Source organism: Palaemon carinicauda, chromosome 30 (genome assembly GCF_036898095.1).
Source record: "Palaemon carinicauda isolate YSFRI2023 chromosome 30, ASM3689809v2, whole genome shotgun sequence".
Lineage (NCBI taxonomy): Eukaryota > Metazoa > Arthropoda > Malacostraca > Decapoda > Palaemonidae > Palaemon > Palaemon carinicauda.
The window spans coordinates 45,670,363-45,677,460 of NC_090754.1; the positions used below are offsets into that span (position 1 = coordinate 45,670,363).

General features: G+C 32.1%; 1 long non-coding RNA gene across 1 annotated transcript; it reads right to left on the reverse strand.

The window, feature by feature from the left end:
- Positions 1-4,855: 4,855 nt before the first annotated feature.
- LOC137623076 (uncharacterized) lies at positions 4,856-6,050 on the reverse strand. Its single transcript, XR_011040543.1, has 2 exons — positions 5,604-6,050; positions 4,856-5,568 (listed from the first exon to the last, which is right to left on the reverse strand). It is a non-coding gene; the product is annotated as an uncharacterized lncRNA (long non-coding RNA).
- Positions 6,051-7,098: the final 1,048 nt, after the last annotated feature.

Consider the following 7,098-nt stretch of genomic DNA (forward strand, 5'->3'; position numbering starts at 1 on the left):
AATGTATAATTTTCATCTTATTCAGATTCCTGTAACTGTAGTATAACTATGATACACTTTATATGCAATGATAGAAATGGATTGATTTTCAAGTGCTGTACATATTTTATAGCTAAGGAGAAAAATTTGAATATGTATAATTTGTCCTTTTTACAAAAGTTCTTTGCATTTTTTATTTTCTTAGATGTTACCTCCTTAGAAATTAATATGCATGATGCATTAGAATATTTTAGCTTCCCTGACATTTGGTCATTTATTTTCTAGGGATATAATTTATGTGGTAATGGACAATCCTTTTTGAAAACTGGAAATAGCCAATAGATTTTTCAAACTCAAAAAGTAGTACTGTAGTCGTAAGTGCACTTTTATAATCGAGGGAATGATAGAGAGCACCAATTGCATCACAATACTGTACATGTAGTAGCAGCACAAGATGGTTAAATGAAATAGTAAGGTCAAATCCTAAACGTAAGCGTTTATACCCATAAATGTCACCTAGCTGATATTTGTTATAATGGTCCATTGCTTACACTACATGTGTAGTTGAAATACAGTATACCATTGTGTAAAGTTTAATGTTGCAGTATATTTCCAATTCTGTGCATGAATTTACCTGTAGATCATTAGTTTACTGACATATTTAGTACAGTATATTGTCTTTAATACCTTTTGGTGCATTGAAATTATTTGGCTGGTTCATAGAAACCAGACTTACAGAGCTTTTAAAGAACAAACAAAATGTAAGCTCTAAGATCAAGCACATAAATTTATGAAGTTGATGACATTCCAATGTACTGTATAAAAGTTATAAATAACATACATTCCACCTTTTAGTCTTTTGGCAAAAAGTATGAATACTTTGCACAGTAATATGGATTTAGAGTTAATGGTTTTGCAATCGAGTACAGATACAGTGATATTCAGTATATAATTTCCGATATTCGTGTATGATGGTGTTCCTAAACAAAAATTAGTGCACTTGCAGTGAGGGATAATGTAAATGGTTGGCTACGGCCTTTGTATCGGCCCATCCCTTTGACCAAGGAATTAACTAAATGGAAGACAACCTGTGAATAGTGGATTTCACGCGCCTTTGCTTTATACACGACACCCAAAAGGTGCTCGCGCGAGGGTTGTAACCTCAGCATTCCATGCTTTTATCTTTCTCTGGTATAATTGGAAGGTTTATCAGAAAAGATATATAAGAAGGACTCTTTTCACCAGGCGCCACAGGTCTCTCCCCAGAAATAGATTTTTCCTTCGTCAAAATACCTTTTTATGTTTGATTTTAGCTGTCATTCTTATCACTTAGTTTGATAGGTTTGGTCTTACAAACTTGTGCATTTGTTTATCATTGTCTTTCTTTGAGGATTACTCAGTTCTCAAATACAGTACCTACTTAAGTAAATACGTTCATATGCAGGAGAATTAAGTAAAAGTATGTGCAAGCTAAGGAATCCTCTTTCGTGTGGATCTCGTGTGCCATAACCTTTTGTGAAGATTTTGAGCAACATTATCACCTTGTATTAGTCTAAAGTTCTGTATTTTTTTAAGCACATCAAATGAAACTTTTCATTCAAAGTGATTTTGTACAATTATGATAAATAGGGAACATTGAAGCTTTACTTCAAATCAATTTTTCAATGTCTTGTATTTTCCAGCTTAAGACTCAATATTTTTTTAAATGGTCACAGAAAATTGTCAAGCATATTATATGGGCTCAAAGTCAGTACTGTATTAGGTTTAAAAGGGCTATTAACAGCTCGTTTCACAGATGTGGTGATGGTAAACTGGTTGATTAGTTATGTTGAGATATCTGTTCTATATATTTACCATGGCACTTCCCCCAATTTTGGGGGATAGCCAACATCAGGGGAATAAAAGGGGACCTTTCATCTCTACGCTCCTCCCAGCCTGACGAGGTATTCAGTCTAATTTGGCTAGTACTGCTAGGGTGCTGCAGCCCACCCTTCCCTGTTATCCACCTCAAATGAAATTTCATATGCTGAATCCCCTACTGTTGCTACTTGCGTGGTCACCAAGGCGACCGGAGGAAGCGGCAGGCCCTACCGGAACTGCGTCATAATGAGGGAAATACATTGCATATGATAGATGCAGTAAGGGCAGAAGACAATGCAAATACTGACTGGGGATGAAAAATTGCAATAGGTAGTTGCAACATATTTTAGATTGGGTAATGGTAAATTTTTCTGTGTATATCATAACAAATGAATAACTGTGTTTTGGATGGTTTACTGGTAATTTTGTGTCAACCTTACTAGTGATTAATATGCTTGATATTAGTGTCAGAAATTATTATATATGCAAGAGAAAGAGAGAGAGAGAAGTGTATGTGTTTAATAACTAGATGGTGATAAGCTTTAAGATAAGCTACAAAGATAATTTCTTAAAATCTGGGTAAAATTAAAAAAATGTATGTCTTACTTGCTGGAAAATACCTTACATTTGTGGACATGCTTCCTAGTATGCTAGTAATCTTTTTCCATTGTTAGTTTTTTGTTTAATTGCCATTTACAGTGCCATAAATCTCCTTTTTTCCTGCCATAGAAAACAGATACTCTATTATTATTATTATTATTATTATTATTACTATCCAAGCTACAACCCTAGTTGGAAAAGCAAGATGCTATAATCCCAGGGGCTCCAACAGGGAAAAATAGCCCAGTGAGGAAAGGAAATAAGGAAATAAATAAATGAAGAGTCTCTCTTCCCAACTTAATTGCGTAGCAAAAACTATTCACAATATGTAGATGCCATTTCATGAAGAGTAAAGTATGTTTACTTGCACATAAAATTAGTACAGTAATGAGTTTTATAACAAATCTTTTGAAAATTCGGTATGCTGTATATTGATAATCTAGTTACGACTTGCATGGCATTTTATCACTACCAGATAAGTGAAAAGTGATTGTATTACCCTTGTGAGTTTCTATAATTTGTATAGTGTATACTGTTCTTTATAAAAATAGGACGCTCCAACTCTGCTTGAAGATGAAACTCATACTTAAGTGTAAAGTTAATGAACGCGGCAAATTATGATTCAAGATTGTAAATGCATGTCATAAAATAACACCATTACTTTATTGATATTATTGACTGATATTATGTACTTTAGTTTGTTCTACGGTATTTATTTATACTTATCATGTCTTTTAACTTTATTTATTTTGATTTTTTGTCTATACGGTTCTTTTTGAGTATACAGTAGCATTATTATGAATGCAAGATTAGATAATGGTGAAGTGTATAGCAACAATACATCATTTCTAATGTTAAATGTATAGGGTCTAAAATTGATCGATTTTTAATCCCTGCTTTAAGTATGACAATAGAATTAATTTGTAGGTAATTTTGATTTGCAATACTTTGTATTTAGCAATGCTATTATTGTTTGGAAGTAAAATTTTTCCTTGCATATTTTCTCAAGAATAGATTTGCGCTTCTGTCATTTTATCTAAAGAAAATCATAAAATACTCATCCTTATATGTAAGTTCTGTAACACTCATACACTGGAAATTATTCTTCCATATATGAAGAAATTTGGTTGACATATTTAGATTTCTTAGGCCTTGATAAATCATCCAGAAAATTGAATTATATTTAAAAACTAAAACAATAAAGATATAAAGATATGTATAATTACAGTAGATACAATGCTGAATTTTATGATACTTTCTTTTATTTCTGTAATCATTTAGTTTTTAATTTTGAAACAGGTTGAAAAATGTTGAGGGTGTTTTATATGAAAATTCCTCTTAAATATTACTTGTCCATTACATTATGCATAAATTTAATTATGTTGATGACAGGTAATAAGTAGTATACCACTATTAAGATACTGTATATTGTTTTTGATGCATAGATATATATAGTTAGAGTAGTAATAGTTTTTGGTGCTCTAATGCACTAGTTAGTTTAATCTGTTTTGAAAGAGTTTTATTTTCACAGTATAGACCTTGTCTCATTCTTTTATTTATTTTTTCAGCTTCTTAGTGTAAGATTATTTTAAGCATTATTTCTTTTTTATTCGAAGTTTTTCTAAGACATTAAGGACATCTTGTATATTATAGTCCATTTCTTTTAGCGATGCATATTTGCACCGACTCGCAGCGGTGCCCTTTTAGCTCTGAAAAGTTTCCGGATCGCTGATTGGTTGGACAAGATAATTCTAACCAATCAGCGATCAGGAAACTTTTCCGAGCTAAAAGGGCACCGCCGCGAGTCGGTGCAAATATGCATTGCTAAAAGAAATGGACTATAGTTCTATATTCAGGATTTTTGTTGTCTTTGAAACTTTGAGAATAAGTTTTCGCAGCAAAGATCCATGACTAATTGATATAAAGATTCAATATTAAAAAACAAAGTGTACATTTCTGAACTTCAAAGCATTGTCTCTCAACTGTTGTACTCAGCCACGCTACGTTTAAGGTATACATTAGATTAGGACTCCTTCAGGTTTTAATAACTATGCTCTCTTTCCATATTAGAAAGAGTTCATAAGGTGCTATTTTTCTGTGACAAGTTTTGTCTTTGTGCAGCAATTTTAGACAGTTAAGTACATTAGTCTTTTAGACTCTTAGGTTAAATGAAAAAAAAAATCCATCAATTTCTTTATATTCTAAAATTCCAGATTAGATGAATGCAAACATTTGTGAATTTTGGAAAGCTATGATTTTTTGAGGGACCACCAGGATGTATAACAGTATCTAGTAACATTTACTTCTTGCTCAGCTAAGAGCTTATGGAGTCCACAAGGATACTTATAAGCCTATATGCAACTTGTTTTAACATCTGAAGCTCTGGGCCAAGATGAGATTTTTCTGTCTTTTTACAACAATATAACCAGCATCTTTTGTAATAAACGTTAGACATATGAATTATGTATGTGAGTAGTAATGTTTTTAGCAGATGTAGAGGCTCAGTAGAGTTGATGAAATATTGTGCAATTTCAATTTAGAAAAATTATGAGTCGCAAAAACCTAATTACAATGATTACCTGTGTGCAGGATATATATATATTTTTTTGACATTTAACATAGTTATGATATGTGAAGAGAGCAACTATTTGGAGGATTGGAAGTACAAAAAAACTATAATTTAACAATAAAGAATTGGCATTTTGCTTTAAAGCAGCATCAGTATAGTTGATGCCCATCATTTTACATATTTACTGTACAAGATTTGGAAATCCATTTTGTATCCAATGTTTGGGAGGGTTGTTGAACACATTTCTCAAAATAAGCTCTATACCATAGCATATCTGCTTAGTTGTGTTCTGTATTATAGTATAGGTTCTTTGGATGTAATAGTGGTGTCTAGTTAGCATTTATATTTTCTGAAGTAAATGGAAGGCTAGATTGTGATCAGGAAGTACTGTAAAAGCTACTTTAAAGTGCTTGGGTGCTATTATAGTATGCTATCTACCGCCAATTTTGCTATCTACCACCCCTTTCTGAGTATAGTATGATACCTACCATCAGTCCCTAAGGATACGGTCTACTTGCTAATCCGCCTCTAATAAGGAGGATCACTACCGACTTAATAACCTAACCTAACATAACCTAACCTAACCTAACATAACCTAACCTAACCTAACCTAACCTACAAACTGCTTATAATTATGCACCCATGTTGTCCTGCCAATAAATATTATTAAACTACCATTAAAGTCCAATGAGGATAACATACTGGTGGTAAGTCATCTGTTTGATAATCCTCATCAAACAGGAGGATTAACATTGACGGTAGATAACATACTTTGAGGTAGATACCATACTATAATAGAAATTCGACGGTAGATAGCATACTATAATAGCACCAGTGCTTGTCAGTACCTTCACTAAAGTTTTGCTTATAATGAAACGGATGATTAATGACCAGACTGTTCATTATTTCTTCTCAAAATATGGAGTCTAACTGAACACTACAAGTTTCTACAGTTAAGAACAACAGGGGTTAAGATATGCATAAGTATTCCTTTGCTTCTTATCTTAGATTGCTATGTAGCATTCCCACCATTAATTTGTGCCAAAGTTTTGTAAATATTTTTTTTTTATTAAGTCACTATACAGTTGTACCTCTCTTGAATTAGTGATTCAGGTGAGTATTTTCATCATAAGTAATGTAAGAAATATTGTTAGTTGCTATCCATTTCTTCTTGATTGAAGAAGAACTTTCTTTAACCCTTGCTTGCTGGGTAGTTTACACATCAAGTCATACACTGGCAGGTTTATTCAGTCTCCAAAAATTTTGGGAAGGTTTATATAATTCGCAATATCAAAATCTTTCTCAGGAAAGCTAAAAAAGTAAGAACATGGTGCCTAAAATCCATCGTCTTTTACCTTTGGTATAAACTGCTATATGATTTTTTTTAGTTTTTATCATTACTGTATTTAGAATATTTTTCATATTCGTAAGACCGTGGAAATTAATTCTACATGTTCAGGTATACTTTCTTTGGCATTATAATCTAAGTATGACTTAAGTTATCACTCTGGAATATGAATGAGAAATTCACTCAATACATTTAAACATTTCATAAGCTGGAAGTGATCAATAGTTATTGATAAATTGTACTTATATCCAATAATTTTATTCAGATATACTAAATAAATTTTGATGATAGATATTTTATTAAAGAAAACAATTAAATAACAAAGAATCAGAAAGACCCAAAAGAAGCTCAAATTAAAACTGTAATAGTGCAGCTACCACTCAGAGTTGGAACTTTAGCTTAGAGATGGTAAACCATAGACTCCTGGCATTCAAGGGTTAATAGAAAAGCTTTTACTTTTAGATAATAAAGCCCAATTGTAAAGTGTATTAATAGACCAGATAGGGTCATTCCAAGTTTGATAATTATTCCAATGAAAGGTGTAATTATTTAAGATTAGTCTCCCAAACTTTTTCACCAGACCAAAGGCAAACAGAAGTTATTGTGAAGTTTAAAATAACAGACCATTAGAATATTTTGGTTGGATGCCTCACTTTGCAGCAACTAAATTGCATCAGCACATCGAGACTTTTGTAATAGTATCATAAAAGCAGCTCAAGATAATTTTATTATGTATAGTTGG